The 21,371-nt window shown below is 35.2% G+C and overlaps 1 protein-coding gene across 1 annotated transcript in view; it reads left to right on the top strand.

Moving 5' to 3' along the window:
* Nucleotides 1-21,371, top strand: part of PRLR (prolactin receptor) — a 156,742-nt gene that overhangs the window by 14,555 nt on the left and 120,816 nt on the right. Inside the window, exons 3-4 of the mRNA XM_063422802.1 lie at nucleotides 10,232-10,324; nucleotides 11,827-11,910. The gene's annotated coding sequence lies outside the window, so the exon portion shown is untranslated. The remainder of the gene's footprint in view (nucleotides 1-10,231; nucleotides 10,325-11,826; nucleotides 11,911-21,371) is intronic.

Here is a 21,371-nt window from a genome sequence, read left to right as displayed (position 1 = left end):
CAGGAAGCATACTAGCTTTATTTCTATCAGCTTTTATTTTCTCTTATGCAAGATCTGCTTATTGTCCTTCACATTTCTTTCTGCTATCCCTCATCTTTCTAAGTTTTCTATTTCCTCACTGAAGAGAGGACTATTTTTTTCGGCTTTACTCAGTTGAGATTCCATTCCTTTTCATATGTATTTCATATCTCAGAAATACTAGAAGACCAAAAATTCTTACATATGTTAATCAGTCTGTAAAACTAATTCATTTTTTCACAAGGTTTTTGTATTAGAGGTGCCTGTATGTGGTACTTGGGGTGATAATGGTGTTGTCCTGTTGACAGTTTGACTGGATAATCTTGAAGGTCTCTTCCAATCCTGATGATTTTGTGATGTATGAGTTTTTGATCAGATCTTGGCAATGTAAGTAAAAGTCCTAATCTAAATATATGGAATACCTCCACAAAAGAAAGAAGACGATGTGTGAGTTTAGTAGAAATAATTCTGCCCTACAGTTATAGAGTCTAACAAATCCTATCAGCAGCTCTTTAACAATATGCTGATCTGCAAAAGCCAGAAAAAATATTTACAACTAAAAAATTATTTACAACTAAAAAATGTGTAATATTTAACTTGGTGATCAAAGAAGTTAAGCCTAAGGTCCTAAAATGCCATGCTTATGATTTTGTGAAGTATTGACATTACAGACAGGTTAAAAATGCAGGTACATCACAGTTACAATTTTGTTAAGATAAACAGAAATTTGCTAGCACTCTGCTTACTGGACCTGGATTTATCACAATGTTCTCAAAAACTATGATAAGCACTTTCATTATGTAATATGCAACACATTCATTCTGGCACAGAAACATGTATTGCTGGCACAATGAAAGCTTGGAAACGTTTCAACACCTTTGAGCCATCAAGTATGTAAAGCAATAAGATAAAATCATTACTTCAAGATAGAGATTACACAACCATTAATGAAGCAATTCTCATTAAAGCAGTTTTTCCGGATAGGACGTAACTCATGGAATAGGAACACCACTTTCCCAGAGAATGTCAGCAATGACTAGTAACTCTGAACATGAACAAATTGGAGCAAGAGGTTCTGATTAAATATCCTTGGGAAAAGAATCACCATTTTTTCTAGAATCTTAGGTGTGAAGCTCTGTGGAAAGAAAATCAGTAAAATAATAGATGAAGCACAGGCCTTTTAGTTCAGAGTCCGTTCATAAGCAATAAAAAAATAAAATGTTTTGAGAGAGAAAAGAGAATTAAATTAAGTGAGTTCTATTTGTTTAGCTGGAGAACACTGATACATTTCCTTGCTCAGTCCTTAAAATGTCAGTAACCTAAAAATCTAAGAAAGGATTTAGTGATGAATTATTTTAATGGAAAAATGACCATATTTGCTATATCCATATTCCAGTCACACAGACTTACAGGCTTAAAGTGACCTTGTTTTTCATGCTCCAGTAATATACTTGTTTATACTGTTATGGCTCCTGCACAGAACAGATATATAGTAATTGATGAGAAACAGTATAATATATTTAAAAGCATTTCTATTTTCTTCTAATATTTTGGCAGCAGTGCTGTAACACTCAATGTGAAAATTTGCTTTCAGTCAAGTTGTAAACTTGGGAATTCTTGTTTGAATATGTGAACAGTTTTATTTCTTTTCTTATACAATTTACTATTTTTTAAATTTATAATTTAGAATTGTGTATAATATGAAATTCTGTCTTTTTGGATTATGGGGCTTTTTCCCCCTGATTTGGGAGCTTGTTCATTATTTATTCCATTTCATGCTCTTTTTTTAAAGAAAATAAAATCAAATGCAGTGACACAAAACAGTCCTTGCAACAAAATGACAGTGGCTAAATCACTAGGAACTAGTCTGACTTGACAATGTGATCAATATGCTGGATCTCATTTGTGACAGGTGTGGTCCTTTCTTGTATAGGCAGATTATATGTTTAAATGAAGTAGAAAATTATATGTTGTAATTTATAGTTATTGCTAGTAATGACTCTTTATTGCATTGCCATGACTCAGAAATCCATTTATGATAGGAGTTAAATACAGAAGATGCTGATGCCTGAGAACATGTGTGAGGTGAACGTTAAACCGTATTTTCCGATTTGTTGTTTCTTTCTTAGTTTAGCATTTGACTTTTAGCATGTTTTATTTGGTAGAAGCTCATTAGCTGATGCAAGTTGGGACTAATTCCCAGTGTGCTATGCACAGCTACATACTGAGCTATCCATTTATTTTATTGTCCCTACAAAAATAGGGTGTAGTCTATTTTTTAACTGAGAGGCAATCTCTGAAATCACAACATCTTAAACTAGTAGTTGTAGCAGACAGAGATCAAATATTTGTTGTTGCCTAAACTATGCTGCTTTTTTGATCTTGCCCAGCAGCCTTTTCAATTGGTCTTAAGTTTACAAGTGTGTTACAACTTCATAGCACCATAGAATGGTTTGGGGTGGAAGGGGCCTAAAACGCCATCTAGTTCCAACCCCCTACAGCTGAATTGTTTTACAACATTGGAAGTGGATATGGTGTTACCATCTTCTTTTTTAATTTTAAGTTAGACTGTAAGATTGTCATGGGTTGGCACTGGCCAGATGTTAATGCACCCATGAATATATGTTTTTTCCCTAACAACTACTGTGGGATGTGATCAGGAACAGAGCAGAGCAGGCTTAAATCTTGAAAACAAAAAACACCCAAAACTTTATTACATTACATAAGAACAGAGACAGAAAAACTCTTAAACACACACAGAGACAGAAATAAAAACTTCTCAGAACATCTCTTCTCCCAGTTTCCACCCCCCGCACATTACTCTGCACAGACCAAACCTTTGGGTTTTAGATCAAACAATCACCACTCAAAAAAAACCAATCTTCAATTCAGCAAGGGAGAGAGGAGTCTCTCTCGCATCACAGACTGTTCTTCAGAAAACACAGGTCTACTCCTTATGTGTTCCCATGTCACCCATGGCACCGCCCGGAGAAGTCTGCCAGGGTGACACTCTCTTTTTCCTATGTCCAGCGCTCTCACCGCTGTCCATAGTCTAAGGCTACATACAGAGCTTTTTAAGGATACTTGCATGCCGAGCTCTCCCCATCTTTCCCCAGGGGCCGAGGTTCCAGGAGCAGGTCTGCCCTGAGGGCAGAGGGCACCACCTCACCCTCCCCCTCTCTTCTCTGCTCGCTCCACTCTTCAGGTGCCAGTCACTGTAGCAAAAGCAGGGGCAGCTGTATCCACCCAAAATGCAGTTTATGTTCAAAAAGAGACTCAAGTTCAGTCCATGGCTGACATTATGCAAGAAAAGTCTAGCTCAGAAAGCTACTCCTCTCATTCTTTGCCCATCAGGTTCCTTCCAATCGTGCTTTATCATCTCGGTCCCAGGCTGCTTCCCTCTCTCCTCTGAAACCACCAGTCATGAGAATCAATGTCTAAGAAAAGTTTCTTTCTGCCAAGCAAGGGTTAACAGTTTCTATCTCCCAGCAGGGTGCAGGCTCAGGCACTCCCAGGCTGGGCAACTCCCATGTGGCTGGGCACCTTCTCCCGGAGTTTGAGGGGGAAGGGGGGTGAGCACACACAGAAGGCACTTCCACAGTTTTCCACCCCTCCATCCTGGACGGGGCAGCTCAGTTCCAGTCCTGTCCCTTCTCTTCTCCCCCCGGGGGCTCCGGCTTACCTGAGCCCGACCACGTGTTTCCCCTCCCCCACCCAGCCTGGTGGCTGGGCAGGGGAAGGAGACCTGAGACTTCTCTCTGCTGAAACCGGGATCTAAAAAGAGACCGAACCCCCTTGGGGTCCTGCTTTTAACTCTTTGTGTCCTCAGAGGCGTGTCCAAACCTCTGAGTGACCAATCTAGGTGCCAGCAGAAAAGCTAATCACTGATTAGCCTACCCACCTCCCCCTGGAAAAATTCACCTCCCCCCGCAACCACGACAAAGATATTTTCATAAAAGAAGTTAAACTATAAGAGAATCATCAGTCTAGTGCTCTCCTGTCACTTTTTATGTATTACCGATTTCTCACTTTGATCCTATTCTGGTCAGCCTGTAAGAGTACTTCTCCCTTATAAAAATTTTACCTATGCTTTTGCTGTTAAATTACTTTTCATATATACCTTAGTTTCTTCATTTCCTTTGAATGTTTTTAGATGAAGTGCTAAATTAAATATTATTATAAATAGACATGGTTTTACATCATTTTGGTATGTTTTTTCTTGGTTGCTTTTTGTTTACTTTTCTGTAATAGAAAGTTAATGAACTCTCTCAAGAATATGGGCTTTTTTGTGCACATACCAATAAATTTTGGGAGCAGATGATGTGATTATAAAGGCAGATGTTTATTTGCATCATAGTGGGATTTTTTTAACCTTGATAGGTCGCATGTGTAAATGTTTTCAATATTTCAGAATAAATTTTAGTGAATACATCTATTTTTATGTGCATATGTATTTATGTAAGCATCTGTAACTTGTGTTTACATACACAGTATACCTTTTATATTGAGCTGTCTCATTATAAATCTGTAGCTTAGTGTTGTGAGAAAAATACTCACTATTACGAGTTTGCAGTTGCAAATGAGTATTTTAAATTGTTTAAAGACTCACCAGTAAAGGTGGTGGCCAAGTCAGGTTTAATATTTAAGTGAAGGTGCAACAAAGTTCATCAGCAAGTTTCATTCTATTTGATGGTTAAAGCACACACTGGAAAGATTGGACTAGAACCTGAAATCAATCAACCTAAAACTAAAACCAACCAAAAATTATTTATGTATAGGCTGTGGATAGTAAAAAGATGAGGATAGAAAAGGATTAAGGATAAAAACTAGTAAGAGAGTCCTGTAAGGTCACAAGGTTGGGACTAGACCACTTGGCCCAGACTTGACTAACGATTTAGGCCTAAAGATTTAAACTTAATAGCACATTTAATTGATACTTAAATAATCTATTAAAAGAATCCATATCATTTACTGCAAGCACAACAGTAATTCACCTCAAGCCTAACTTCCTTACAAACCTAAATTACTTAATAATCTGAGAGCAACATTAGTAGTACATTTGCTTTAGCTTATTCACATTTGCACACAGAAGGTGTACGTGCAAGGTAATCACTTATGAAAAATTTCCCTCAAGGTCAGGGGAATACTCACACTGGATGCTTGTGCATCTTCTCAACAGGCTTAGCCGTGAGGAGTGGGGTTATCATCCCAAGATCCATTGTCATTATTCACTGGTCCTTCAAGTACAGCAAGATGCTGAGAGGTGCCCCACTCAGAGGAATTTGCTGATCACAGACCACTGCAGGTCAGAAGAGCTCAGAATTGGTTTTGAGGTTGCAAAAGATGTCTGACATCAACTTCAACCTATGAATGGTCACCACCTTGTTGCTAGACCATGACACTTAGTGCCATGTCCAGTTGTTTCTTTAACACCTTTAAAGTTGTTTCTTTAACTTTCTTTAACAATCAGGGATTGACTCCACAAACTCCCTGGACAGTTCATTCCAATGAATTCCAGTCTAACAATCTGTTCTGAGAAGAAATTCCTTCTGAAAGAAGGGTCTGCTTAGGACCACTGTTTCTAGGGTCACAAGAGAATTGGCTTAAGTCATAATAATCTTCAGTCTTTGCCACAATGCAGGTTAATAACTTCAGTTACAAAAATATTGTTCCACTGAAGTTGTTATTCAGACAAGAAGAATAAGTTCCCAAAGTAGTTTGTGCTAAACAGCACAAATTCTTGGGCACAGACAGTATTTCTGATAAGCTCAAAAGCAGAGTCCAGGTGCTGTTTGTCAACGCTGAGGCCTAAAGAGCATTTCTGAGATCACAGTGCAGCCCGAGGGGCAGGGAGCAGGGGGAATGCACCACCACACTTACTCAGTGGTTTTTTTCTTACTGCATAAGACATATTTTAAAGGATACATTTTTAAAAATAAAAATGGGAATGACATGCAACTTGCAATTACTTTTCTTCGCCCTGAGAGAAAATCTTTATCTCCACTTTAACAGTAGTTACTGTCAAAGGGAAAAGAGCAATAATATTGGAAAGGGAAAATTAATTTTGAACTGGCATAAGAATTTGCTAATTTTCAAACCAGTTGAGGGTTTGGTTGTTTTTTTTTAATAATACTATATTGATGTTGAGAAAGAAATAATGGCTTCTACTGTCTTTTAAATATTTTAAGTTATTAAGCTGCTACAAGAATGACTTGGTACTGTGTAATTTAACTGTGTATGAGGAGAATAACCTGCTCTAAGAGATGATGGACTATCTGTTAATTGCTTCTTCCTGAAATGAGATATATGATTTTTAAATCAAGGGAAAACTTGATGCAGGCACAGCCATAAAAAGTGATTATTTTCTAAATTAATAGGGAATCGTATGCCTGTAAGACTACTGGGTTAGCCTCTGAGGAGCATGAAAAGCAGAAGCAATATGTCTTAAACACTAAGCAAAATGTATTTCCTACCCTCCATGCACACTCTGCCCCAATCACTGGAAGGAATATTCCTGTCAGGCAAACACGGCCATGCAGTCCCAAAATGATTAGATAAATAATTGGATATAGAAATATAAGTCAATACAAATGAATTTCAGTTGACTCCCTTTACTCCTTATTTGCATGAACAAAGTAGATGGTGATTTTATATTCTAATGGTCAAGTCTAAATGCCTATGAGTAATGTTTTATTTATAGAACACTTGGTTGCCCATAAGGTGAGTTAAGGTGCAAATTGTAGTCAGGATTAAGACGTGACTTTTTCATAGCTGGTAAAAAAGCATCAGTAGCCAGGTCTGGGTGCATGAGTAAAGTATACACTGGTAAGAGGAGTTTTGCTGCTGTACCTCAGACTGTCCCCTATATGTGATAAGTCAGAATTTGTTCTTTGGAATCTGAAGAAATCTTTGCAGTTCTGGAGTCAAAACCAAATTGGGTAGCATAATGCTGACAAATTCTCAGTCCATGAAGTATTTGGTCTTGATTTTGAAGAGATGTATCAATGTGTGAGTGGACTATGTCCTAGACAGCTTCTTAATACTGAGGAGCAGTTTTGGAGTATGATCAATATGATGAACTGGATCTACTCAGAAAAACTTATTTTGTAAACAGTGAAAGTTGAAGAGGTGTATATAAAATCAACAGTGGTTTTGTTATATATAATACACTTCTTATGTTACACATGAGGTTCCCTTTCTATAACGATAGCATTTTCCCTAAATTTGTCTTTTTCTTTTTGCTTTATATAAATCTACTTGGAGTAACAACAGAACCAAAAAGGGAACATGAAACAATCATATAATTTAACTAAACCTCTCCAGCAAAATTAGTACAAGTTATTGATACGTAGTGAAATGTAGATAATGCCAGCTGCTGTTCAGACATCAGTTTGGCCAAGGCTTTGTGACAGTTAATATTAGAAATAATTCATGTTAGTTTAAATCCTCAATTGCATTTAATTGTAGATTTGTTTGTGAAAAAAACAGCTGCACCTTTTTCTCATCTCTGTTAGTCTACCATTTGAAATATGCACCAGAAGTTTTCTGCACTGGGCAGAGTTATCAAAAGTTTTGCACATGTAATCATATAATCTTTCATTATTTTTTGGCCATTGAGTGATCTTCTCCAATCTTTGTAGTGAGAAAAACTATGCATCTCTGTCTTTGCAGATAGTATTTGCATTCATAATTATTACAATAGATAAATAGTTTGTAAATTAATTACACAGATCCATCACCATTACACTTTCAAATGTATGATTGGCACAAAAATTTGGCTGTTAGCCATTATAATGACATGGCTTAACTAATGTGATCAGTCTTGAAGCAGATTGAATCAAATTTTTTTTCCCCAGGGAATAGAAGTCCCAAGGTATGTTCTAGGCAGCTGATACAATAAATTATTAAATAAATTTTTAATGCTATGCCAGCCAGGGACAGAAAATATGCTATTTTTCACAGAAAGAGATATAAGGAGCAGCTTGTTTACTTTTTTCTACTTTGGGTTTTTCCATTAATGTATTTTCTCCAAGACAATGAGTGCTATTTCCAGAAAAATAATTCTCGTGAAAGGGAAGCCACCTCTTCTGGAAGTGAAGTTTTGTTGGACTTTGCTTCAAACCTTTGCAAAATTCAGGTCTGCTGAAAACTGAACTGAACCTCTTCTTACTGTTAATAAAGAAGAAATAATATGAAAACGACCTATACTGCAAGAGTATAGTATATCTATTGTATATATGAAAGCTAATATACAAGGCAGGAGGTATCCTGCCACTTAATATTAGAAAAGTAAAAGTTAAGCCACTTTCCATTACAAGTATAGCATTTCTCTCTCAAAAAACGGGTTCCATGCAACTGAGATGATGAATTTAAGAACAAAGTGAATAAGGAGCGTAGGGTTGGGAGCTGTGCAAGGGACAAGAAACAACAAGGAAGCCAGTGGATGATGGAGAGTCACTTGCTTTCAGGGGGCAGCAGTAGTGACAGAAGTTGGAAGAATGTAGCTTGCTAGTCAGAATGAAAGGAGTAGGCAACAATAGCGGAGGTGTGATAACAGAAAGGAACACAAGAGACAGCTTTATATTGTTCTGGAGGTTGAAATATCCTAGGCCAAGCAAACTTGAAAATAATGTATTTCCTTGTGATAGTTCTTGTGATTAACTTGTGCAAGTAGCAAGAGTTTCTTACCTATCACTAAAATTCAGGTTTTTTCCTCATGTTGAAGATCCTGTATTTCTTATTAAGTCGTATGCTTTGTCACTGTGTATCTTGCCTTTAGGCGCACCCAGCAACTTACAGATGAGATGGTTACTGACTGGTTGTAAATATATTTTATCCCTCTTCTTAGGAAGTGATGACCTTTCTACCTAATAACATTCAGAAGACTGACATAGGAAACAGATTGTTGGAAGATGTATTAGCTCAAGTCTTTCTGGTTCTGTCACTATTTTAACAGACAGCAAGAACAACAAGACTGCAAAAAATCAGTTGGTACAAAGCAAAATAGAAAACCTGTTTGTGGGGTTTTTGGGCTTTTTTTTACTACTGCATAAATAATAATCTCAATATAACCCATTTGGTTTTTAAATTAACAGCACTGAAACTGCTATAAGCATAAATTTCCTGGCATGGAGCTCATTGTGTTATTGTATTCTGAAAGTGAAAAAAGATACAAGATGTTTAATACTGTTTGAACTTTCTCTTAATGTGAAAATGTAATAGATTTGTTGCACTGTGTTGAAATGGATTCATTAAATAATATTTTGTTTTATAAACTCTAGAAGAGTCTCAAACTCTTCAGCAATTGAATATGCCATTTAAAATTTATAAAATTTTAGCAGCCTTCTCAATGCAAATAGAGAAATGAAGTGCACATGAAGTCTTTGTTTGTTTTGGTTTAATCAGTTGCTAATATTTGAGTTTTTAACGTTCTCTAAAATTATTAATTTTATCAACCAGAGACAATCACTTGATCTGTCGCATTTTACAGACTGTGTAAGACTCTGTGTAGATTTCTTCACTTGCATCTAGAAGGATGATAAAATTTTAAAAGTTCTAAATGGCATATACATTTGATGAAGAGTTTGAGACTCTGCTAAGACTGTTTTTAAAACAAAACTGGTTTTATAAGGCTTGCTCTACTGGGAGAAAGGTGAGGTCAAAAATATGGTTGTATGTCCATGCTTCCTTGTACAATATACTGACCACAAAATCAACTTTATTCCTTGTTTGAAAAGGGCCAAATTATGCTGTACCTTTCTAACGCTCTAATCGAAAAATATTCTCTTGTAGGAAAGATATAAACAACAACTATATAAACAAGCAGGTAGTTAAACATGAATTACTACTGTAAAATTGTTAGGATTAGTGCAGATTTATTGCATGCCTTAAAGTAGTTGCTGTAATGAACTGTAATTATGATAGAAAAATAGAAATTGGAACTGCACTGATTGAAACCTTGTATCACAATTACATGGAGATGCTGGCAATTTGGGTTGTTTCAGTTTGCTATTACTTCTGATAATTACCTCAGCACACTTGAAAAGGCATCGTTAAGTATGACAAAAAGAAAAGTCTATCATCATCACATTAAAGATTACATTCTCTAATGCTGAAAGATACATCAGTTTTTAGGAAATAAAAAAAAAATTGTCTGATTTTAGTGTCTGTGTCTAGTGGACCCTTTTTAACCTGTGTTTAACCTTCCTTTCAGGAAAAGGAGCCTGAAAGAATACATTGAGATTTTGAAACAAGAAGTGTGAAACAAATCCTTCTCCTGCTCAGGCCCCCAACTGTGTAACATGATGTAAGTTATTTAACCATTTTTTGTCTTGTTTTACCTTTGTAGATGATGAAAACATACTATTTTCTGTATGTTTATTTGTTTTGATTAAATTATTTAACAATCATGGTGAAAATTTAAATTTAATTTTTAAATTGAAGTTAATTTAATAGATACAAAAGATGTTAAAAGACATAAATGATGTTTTGAAAAAAAAATCAGTTGAAACCATAATTCATTGCTTTTTCAGCTAAAACTGTTTATTAGACTTGTAATACTTTGACAAATTATTCCAGCTGACCTACCCTTGAGCTATGTGTGACTACTTATTGTTACTTTCTTTGCATTGTTAGTTTCTGCTTTTACAAGAAAGTAAATAGTCTTGTTGGCTGAAGTTCTGTAATCTCATTGTGTCATTTAAATAATTTAATACTTTTGGAGTTGTCAAATTCATATTTCAGTGTGTAAGTCTGAAAGGATCTAATCACTAGTGGATCAAAGAAGTGATCTCATAGGAAATAAATCAAAAAATTTTGATATATAAGTTATAGGGAATATGGGGAGATATCAGAGTTCTTAGAAGAAAAGAAACATTTAATTCTGTGTGTGAATAAGAAAAGTCTAAGTTTCAGTTCAGTATCCACGTTAACACAGTATTAGCACAGAATCTATCTCACAAATATAAGCTCACAAATATAATCTAACTGATCTGTATTACAGTATGTTTAGCATACATCCATAGTAACTTAAGGAAATAGATAATAGAATTTTTAGAAGAATTTATTGGCTACCTAGACTGGTAGAACTCCCTCTGCAAAAAAGAGGAAATAAGTAAGTTGTTTAAGAACAGGTAGTGGGGATTTGGAATCCTGAGCAGCCTGTATTTGAAGGAAGTGTTCATAATTCTAATGATTCTGAGTTAACTGACAAGACAGGTGTTACCTTGGCAATAAAGTACAATTGTGATCAGTATGTTATTTGGATCTTGGTTTTTATTGTAACTTTGGTTGGTTTCCATACATTAATATTAATACAAATATATTTTAACACAATCTCTATATTCATTCTTACATGACTATTGTAGGAGCATAAGGACTCGGGGTTCCTCTAGAGTGGGTGTGAGCATGAACTGCCATGTGAGAATCCTGCGTTTAGTCATGAACTAACCTTGAGTGCAGTTCTGTTCTTGTTGATCAACGTCTTTTCATATTTCCTATTCCTTCTTCTGTTGCAGAAAGCACTATATCCTTTTAGCTTTGCCTTTCATCCTGCCCAGTATTCCTCCAAAAGCAATAAACTTGAAATCTCTGTTGTTTATTCACTAGTAATTATTTCAAAATATTTTTAAGTTTAGATTTGTCACATCAGTTATTATTCATTTTTAAGTGTTTGTTGTTATTTTTTTCTGTGTTTTGCAGCTGAAAAGGTACTTTAAAAAAGTAAGTAATTAGATTTTAAGATAGTTGTGAAAATTAGCTTCCTTTCCTTCCTTTCTAACTATAGTCCTTTTCTTTTATTTTGTACAGACATAAAATACATGATGTCAACACAGCTGTGTGTGCAGCTGTCATCTATTTCAAACTTTCTAAGAATTAACTCTGGGGTTTCCTGTAAGTACTTTGTCTAATACTGTTAGCTGTCTTTCTAAATGCCATTGTATTTCTTAGGAAAGTCTAACTCCTAAATTAAACTCCTTCCTCATTAGGGCTTAAAATGCTCAATTAATGGTTTGGATGTATATTAACATTATTTTTAAAATGTGTGAAATATTTACAACAGTGATTCACAGAGCACTGATAATGTAGGCTACTCATACTCTTTACAGACTGAACACTCTTTTTAAAAATAAACAACCTGTCATTTTCCAAAAGCCCCTCACTTTTTTTCATTGTATTTTCAATGTGCACATTTTGTGTGGTTCAGTCACCTGTGTAAATAACAACTTTCTCGGAACTGAAATGAGCAAATAATTACTAACAATTTTGTATAAGCATTATTTTATTCAAAGTAACTTTTCACAATTTTACTCAAAAACATGAACCATGAGGAGACTGAAGTACAAGTGGTATTCAACAAGAGCTCTAACTTTGAGTTACTGTGGTTGTACTACTATGCCTGCTACGTCTTGCTGATCACTCTACTGTCTTAGCATCTAAGGAAATTGATATTGTCTTTCTTATTGCAGTCTTTCAGTGATTCCAGTTGACTTTATTATTTATTTATTTATTTAGTATGTAGTTTCTAGGGAAATGAGTCAAATTATATATTCTGCTTTTTTTCTGAAAGCAATAGAGTTTATCGTTTTTCCAGCTTCTCAGGGCTAAATTGCCAAATGTGGGCCAGTCAGATGAACTCTTCATTATTGTTTGTTGAGAGCTTAAAAACAAAACTAACTAAATAAAGCAAAAAAGATCCCCTAAACCCTACAATTTTCTTCACATTTTAAGCTATGGTGCCTCAAGATGGATGGTCAGTGTCATTGTCTTCATAGTTGTGCTAGTCCAATCTTTTTTGTCCCGTAAGCTTGTATACTTGAGGTATTTGAAAAAGAAAATTGAAAGCTGATGTATAACCATATTCAATAGGAAACAGTTAAATGAGTGGAGTGATGTATTCTTGGTGACCCATGTTGCTTAGAAACAAACCACTGTTTTGTGAATTGATTATATCCTTGTCTTGTCTTCTAATTGTTTTTTACTGAAAAGTCCATTGCAATGCCTGACTCAGGCTCAGACATTCCTCTATTAACCATGAGGTCAAGCTACTTCTTTCCTTTCTTCGGTCTTATTTCATCTGAGATAAAATCACTCAGACACCTGTCAGTGTCTGAGCATTTCTTGCATAAAGTTTCAGTTATTAGTACTGAATTTACCTGGTGCAAGTTGAGTTTTAGCACACATGATCACATACTGTATTTCTGCTGCATTAGCCAGTGCACATAGGAAAAGATTTTTAACAGCATTTTTCTTTCATCTTTAATTACTTCATATGTAGCCAGGTAAGTAATCTGCCACCAGAAACTTGCCCTGTCAGCACTGTTTGAACAAATTTAAACCAACAAAGTAATTTTATATAGGATCTGTTCTATGTGTTGTAGTATTGCATGCTTTTGATGAAGTGCAAGAAATGATCTAGCTAGATTTACTGTCTCACTGGGATTTGTTTTTTCTACTAGTTACTGAAAAATATTTCTAGAATCACAGCTTCCATATTTAGCCACAGATCTGATGTGTTTGTTTTCTCATTTCACACTTTATCTGAAATATTGTAAAATCCTTCTTTTGAACTGAAAAACCTAGCCATCATCCATATGTGTTTATGTAAAATATTGCTGCAGTGTGTAGTTTCACACCATCTCATTTGTATATCCACTTTAAAACTTGCTACCGAACTTCTCACTTTAGACCCCAGGTGGTCCCTCCCTTTCTATGCTAACAATTATTGCCCTCCTCTTAAATTTTCAAGTGGTAGTTTTTTACTTTCTCTCATGTTGTATTTTACACTTGATAGGAATTGATATAAACATTCAGTAATTCCCTTACATTCCATGGCTTCTTACTGTGACTTTTGTTCCATGTACTCACTAATTCAAGAACTGAGCTTCAGAACTGTTCAACCTACTTAAGGAATGTCCTTGAAGTAAGTAATAGTAACAAGCTTAACAGAAGTAAGAGTATACAGAAGATCTTCACGGGTTTTATTTTTTCCCTTTGGTGACCTATAGAAATTAGCATTAAATTATATATTTTCAGGTGGAATATACCTTAAACTTGGACATCATATGTGTTCTGGAAACTGTGGTAACTGCTGTTGTGTTGTCAGGGAAACAGCCTTGTGCTCAGTAGGAAAAACCAATGAGGATTAAGCAAAGCTATAATATAGCTTAATCCCTGTGACCTTAGCAGGATCAAGATCTGTCAGTTCTTCACTTTGCAAGTGTCCGTCAGGAGTGAGGGAGATGTGCACATATAAAATCATACCTGCGGTATGCCTGGTATAAGTATCAGACTTGGAGTATTCTAAGAAGTGAATGCATTTCTCAGTTAGATGGATTAAAAGACTCCATTTGTGTAAGTAAAATCTTTACAAACTAAATTATGGAAAATTTTTCATGTGAGCTATGAATGTGGAAGAGATAATTAAATTATGGTGAACTCTGGAGTCTCTTTTATCTTTATTGAAAATTCACACAAAAATATACCAATGTAAAAGTACATTGAAGTCACAGGGCTGGGAAACAAAGTTTATAGCACTTTGGGATGTGGAGTAGTTGCCAATAGTTTTCAGCACAGTGTTCTTCTTTAGTAATAAATATTGATGCATGTTACTAAAGTAAACCTCTAATATACACATATTACTTCATTCCAGTTTTTTGTCTTAAAAGAAGTTAAACTTTTTCTGCTTAAGCATTATTTTTTTTTTTTGCTCTTTCTAACACAAAACAGAATGTTACAAATTCGTTGAATTTTCATAAAAAGTAAGAATGAAGGAGCAACTACATTTGACATGGTTTGGCAGAGTCTCTGGAGTTTACTGTTCTTTTCTTTCTTGTATTGCTGTGTAACATCGGATGTGATTTAACATCTTCCTTAATTAGCTGTAAGTTTTAACTATTAATCTGCATGTATCAACCGTTATGTTTTTTTCAAGTATCTCTTGCATTACATGTCCATTATTAAAAAAAAATTAAAATCACTGTTAGGTTCATCTGCAGACAATGCCAGATGAACCTTTTTTAATACTGATACTTGTCCCATGTCTTGTGCTGAGAAGGGGGCATCTGAGGCAAAGTCTGAAATGAGATGTCTGATTATGATAATGGCTTAACTTCTAACATGACCTTGTGATGTATTTTATTTCTTAGTGCTTTGTTTTTTTCTTTAGGTTGATCTAAACTGCTGGCCAAAGCCATCGGATTTTGTTAACTTTGATTATTCTTTCCTGCAATCCCAGTCCTTTTTATCCATACTCCTGCATTTCTTATTTTCTTATATCTGATTATGTAAAATAACTGGGTGTTTTTCTCAAAATTGTCTTTATCATTTCATCAAAGTTAGAGAAAATGTCTGTGTATAAGATACCTCTAATCAAAGCGAGTTCAGGCTTTTTGCAGCATGTTTAAAGCCATTATAGAAAACTTGAAATTGACCATATTTCATTGCTTCATTTATGAGAGTAGCCACTTTTCTAATAAGATATTTCTATCAGAGTGTCAGGGGAATAAATGAAGCATGAGGACAGTGAAAACTTGGCCACTTCTGTGAATTCAATGTGATGTCAGCCTTCTTAACTATATAAAATGCACAATAGAAAAGTTAGAGATGAGAGTATATTCAATACTTTAAATATCTAATACTTACATATTTAGGAACAGAACAACATCAAAGTTTTTAGAATACATGCAGAAGTTGACTTAAAGACTGCAGCTTAAATTCTGAGAGAAAATGCACTGCAAATGAAAAACAGAACATTAATTTTCAAAGTTAAAGGATTAGGAAACATTGCTATTTATCCCTTTATTATTAATTTTTTACTTTTAGTTTTCAGGTTAAGTACAGAGCTGAATACTTTTCTTAATATACTATCTATATCTCAAACTTTTTCTGCTTCTTGTATTCTTCATAATTTTGTACAAATAAATCTGTCCTTATTTTCTCTTGGTCCACCCTCTATTAGAGCTCACTAATATGAATGACCTTGACTAGTAATGACTATTTCAGAAAACAATAAGTAGAATCCATCTTTTTTTTATTTTCTTTAAACCAGCTAACTAGTTTAACAGTGTTCCAATAAACAACCTGCTGCTTTCTTGCATAATCTGCAATCCGGAACAGTAATGATAGAAGCAGCAGCCTCCCCAGTTGTTTTTTTTTTGTGGACAAAGAGGCAGATCAGCCTTTCCCAGCTCATGGAGTGCATTAGGTGAATCCGGGACATGTCATCCTCCCTGTGCATGTGCTGTGCAACTGATCCATGAATGCATAACAAGTGAAAGATATTTCTGAAGCTGTCGATTTACAGCAGGCCATCTGTGCATGGCCCACAGCCACGTGTCCAGGTGCTCCAACTTGTTTGGTAGATATCTGTTCTTTCATGTGAAATGCTTGCAAATACAGTTTTCTCATCCCATTTTAAATTACTGGTGTTATTGGTCCATTTATTCTAAATACAGCGTACCATGGACATCTAATTTGTTTGATTAAATTCAGTTATTAATTCAGAAGTAGTCATTGGAAAAATATTAATGTGATGTCAGTTTAATTCTCTAATATCAATATGGGGGAAACCAGAACTAGACTTACAGTACTCTAATCATATCTGATTTTTCTTCCTTTTTCATCTTATACAGCTATTGACAGTGCTGTAAAATGTAAGAACAGTATACAAAATCAAAATGTTCACATTTGTCATATACTGACAACAAAACTCCAGGAAAAAAAATGAGGTTATGGAGGACCTCAGGTCTTTAGGTTGCTGTTGTCAAAAGACTGAACAGAGAACTGTAGTTTAAATTTAAATAAATAAAAGCATAATGTCCAAGCTCTAATTTAGTCTAGTGATCTTTGTGAATTGAATTCTTGTGACTTATATCTCCATAGATTATGGAACATTAATTCCATTGCTGTTACAAGATTATGCCTTAATTGGAATAGTCAGTATTGATTTGTTCTGCACTGCATTGTAATATTTTGAATTTGGAGCACTGTACATAAGACAAGTATTTACATCTGTATTTGGATGCTTTCTTTTTTGATGGTTTTTTTTTTTTTTGTTAGTTACCTTTAGATTTGTGATTGACATGTTTGAGAGTTAAATTTCTCATAAGAGTAACTTAATAGCCATAAATCACTTTCTGAGTAAGTTTGGATGAGTGAAACACTCAGCTTTGGAACACACTTATTCAGGTTATGAAATACAGATGCTCTGGTGGGTATATTAATTAACTGATGTGTGGTTTCCTAGAAAAAGAACATATAGCAATATGCTGTTGCCCATCCATTTTAAATCAAAGACTCTCAGCCCCAGCAGCTACCTGTGAAAAGCTGAATGTATTTGTAGTAGCTACCTTTGTGTCACTGCAATAGTAAGTAGCAAGAGTTAGGTAATCCTAACAGAAATCAAAGACACTAACAACTAACTATCTCATTCTTTTGCAAATTTCCTCCCCATTTTTTTTCTATGTAAAAAGATGCAAAATGTTTATTTCAACATATTTGTATTCTTCTGCATAATTGACTGCATTTTTTATCATTTACTCCATTAGTATTTCTTGTACTTGTGTTTTGTATACAAAAATAATCAAGCAAATAGAAAAATAGCCATAGGCTTTAACATCTCTGGATATTCTTTAAAATTAGCTCACTGAGAGTGTGTTTTTTCTGAAAGTATGTGTGGTTTGCATATTGACCCAGTTTAAACTTAGCTGTAGAATCAACCCAAAACTTCAGTTGTAAGACTTACCACTATCTTTGAGTTCATATCCTCCTTAAAGTGAAACTGTTTGGCAGCAGCAGTAGTTAATCATGTTGTCTTGAGGCTTACTGTGATCCAGCAAGCAGCATGCAAGCCAGACAGTGCTTAAGGGTGCTCACTTCATCTTTCAGGAGACAACAAATGACTTCAAGGGAATAGCAGCTAAATGCCTCCTCCCATGCCTGTCCACATCCTAGCTCAGGGAGCAAGAAGATTGCTGCAGATGTACAGAACAGTAAAGTTGTAGTTCTGCACTAAAGGAAAGTGAAGTGTGGCTCTCAACGCTGTACTCTGTCTATAAATAGGAAAGGTGTTTCATTTCAGAATCAAAGTAGTTTGGCTTAATTACCTGTGAAAGCTTTTTTATGCCACCAGATTATAAGGTAGCATGTCATGCTTTGCTATGACATGACTTTGCTTGTCACAGCAAAGCATTTTTATGCCACCTTATAATTTCATTTTCAGACAGTTTAAAAAGGAGATGTTTGGGGAAGTCTTAGTGCCTGTTGGACTTTCTGATCTCTTGATAAGTGTTGTGCACTTTTGCAGATTATTGATTGAAACAATATAAAACATGCAAGATTTCCACTATTACTTTTATTTGAAGCATTGATGTTTCAGTTGAATGTTTCACAAGTGATAGAATCAAGTCCAGAAAATTATTAATAGAAAATTGGAGAAAAATTCAACTGATTTGCTAACATTCTTTGCTGTCCCTATTTCAAGACTGCAATTTAGGTGAAACTGAGTGAATACTGTGATGCATCCTCTGAGAGATATTACATTTTTCAGAAGTAATAATATTCAGCCTGCTTCAGCCTGAGAAAAACACACACAGGATCATTTGGATTACCAGTTCTGTTTATTAAGAGTGTTAACAGGTCCACATCCAAGAAGGTGATTATTTCATTGCTTGTTGCTTAGGATTTATATTGAGGCACATGGCTGCTAACTTAAAACTGTTCTGCTTCCTTAGGAAAAGGTATTTAAGTCCTTTAAGGCATAAAAATGCAGCAATGGCTGCACTGGATCAAGGCAGTTCATTTTTCCTATATTCAACCTGTGGCTGGAGTTCATCACGCATTCTACAGAGAAAAAAGCAAAAATATTGCATTTACAGAATAACCATCTTAATAAAGAAAATTTCATGTTAGGTTCTTGCTGCTTTTGAGGCTTGATTTACGTGGAATGACTCTGCTCAGCTGAGGGCAATGGAGAAAATTAAGAAATGATGAAAGTTACTTTTTAGTTCTCTTGAGTAAAGGAGAACAGGATGACCAATAGAGGAAAAAAAATGTAGAGAGGTTTACAAATTGACAGTGGCACAAGTAGCTGACCGTGTCTTCTGAATAGTCAGTATTTGATGGATATTGCCTGAGCCAGTACAAAGAGTAAATTGGGTAAAATTTGGGATAAAATTTTAGGGAGAGGGTATGAATGCATCTGTCGAACATAGTGAGAACCTTGGGTGTATTGCAGGGGAAACCAAGAGACTTTTGAGATATTGAGTGATATTGATTGCATATCCTGATACACAGGTTAGGTCACAGTCATAAGAGTTCTGATATGAGGTATCTGAAAAGCTCCATTTTCAGCCTCTGATAATAAACAAGACAAGCACTGCAATGCTGACTTTTAGCATTTCTTTTTGCACTTTGGAATTTACAGTTTCTGAGTCATAGCAGCCCAATATATTTTCACTGCATCATTTGTTGTTTTATAAGCCCAAATTGTTACCTCCTTTCTAAGTTACAGATTCCAGGACTTTTTTCTCTTTTGTATGGTATTTTTCTCTACACCTTTCTTTGTATTTTTAACTTTGCATTAAAATTCCTGTTAATTCCTTCTGTTATTTTTGTATTCTTTCTGTTTGTTTTGGGAGTTTTGTGTATTTTTTTGGTTTTTGAGGGTTTTGTGTTTGTTTCTATGGGGTTTTTTTGATAATTTTTAAACAGACATTAGTAATACTAGTATAGATATGTCTTTGATTTCTGTAGTCCATATGAACACTGATATAACTGTCCTCCATTCTAATTCTTAGAGCATTTGTATTAAAAAGGCAGATTTTTTGTTAGTAGCTTTCCCTCTTAGTACATGCACTTGATTTCATCTTCATTATAGGTACAAGTAATTGGGGTTTTTTCTTTCAGTGTCCACTGAGTATGTAGTTACCAAAAAGATTGTATTTGCTAATGTGATTTTCGAAGTGGAAATGAAATCTCTGAGTGTTCTCTTGGTTACAGAGCAGAGCTCAGAGCAAAGCACAGTCAACTTGCATATCTTACACACTGTTGCTTGTGAAATGGGACTGGAGGTTCTTGCTGTTATCTTGGTGTTACTTGTTTCTCCCATGAGATTCCTCTTTGTCTGAGATAATAGAACTTCTAAGAGTTGGAAGTAACAAACACCCTGTTTAACAGAGTGATGTGGTGTTTGGACAGAATCACAGTTAGGCAAGCAGATACTTGTCATCCAGTCGTCCCTTTAGTCAGGTGTCTGATATGTTCTTAAGTGTTCAGGATTATGGGTTTCAAGCCTCCTGAATTCCTATGACACTAGGTGTATTTTATAGGTCCTACACTGTCTAGCAGGGCACGTTCATTACGCACAGGGTAAATGTCACCCTGGAAATTTGTCCAAGAATTTTCAAATTATGTAACTTTTGAATCTTCTAAAAATATAATATGCAAGCTTCAGCAGAAAAAATTAATTAGATGCATATTTTGCACTGTACTGTACATATTTTTCACAAATGATACTTACCCTACTTCTGCAAGTCAAACATATGCTTTTCCCTCTAAAATTCCTTTCAAATATCAAACTTCAGTTTTGGCTAAGGCAGCAACACTTAGACTGTTTGTAACAGGTATTAGATACATAAGTTCCTGTTTTACTGACTATATGAGCCACACATAAATCTTTAATATAATCTGGCATATGTACATGACTCTGCTGCATCACATTTTCTTAACAAGGTTCTGTTTATATTTCCTATCTATTCACTGGCATTTTGACAATTCCAGAAACAGGTCTGACAGGATTTTTTAAAATAAATATTCTAATCTATTTTATAATGCTGCAATTTTTATTTTCCATAGTAGTGTTTAACTCGGCTTTCCCATGCAGCAGTGTTAATGGCTTTGATTATTTCACTCCAGATAAAAGTTCCCTCTAAATTCTTTTTCCTTGTCATGTCTGCAGTAGATGTCTCCTATACACTACCCTGAGTAAAGGAATTGGGTAGGATTCAGATGGCCTGCAAATATTTGCCAATCCAGGCTCAAAAATGTAAACAGACTTGTTTCAAGTTCTGCAATTCTTTGATTGAATAGCTTAGTTGGAAGGGATGTACAATGATCATCTGGTCTGCCTTATTACCACAGAATCATAGAATAGTTTTTTTTGGAAGGCACCTTAAATATCACCTAGTTCCAACACTCCTGTCATGGGCAGGGATACTTTTCAGTAGACCAGATTTCTCTTCCAAAAGGGCCTTGAACAGCTTCAGGGACAGGGCATCCACAGGTTCTCTGGGCAACTTGTTCCAATGCCTGACAACCCTTCCAGTAAAGAATTTCTCCCTAATGTGTAATATAAA

This window comes from Prinia subflava, chromosome Z (assembly GCF_021018805.1).
Source record: "Prinia subflava isolate CZ2003 ecotype Zambia chromosome Z, Cam_Psub_1.2, whole genome shotgun sequence".
Taxonomy (NCBI): domain Eukaryota; kingdom Metazoa; phylum Chordata; class Aves; order Passeriformes; family Cisticolidae; genus Prinia; species Prinia subflava.
This window is presented reverse-complemented; position numbering and strand designations above follow the sequence as displayed.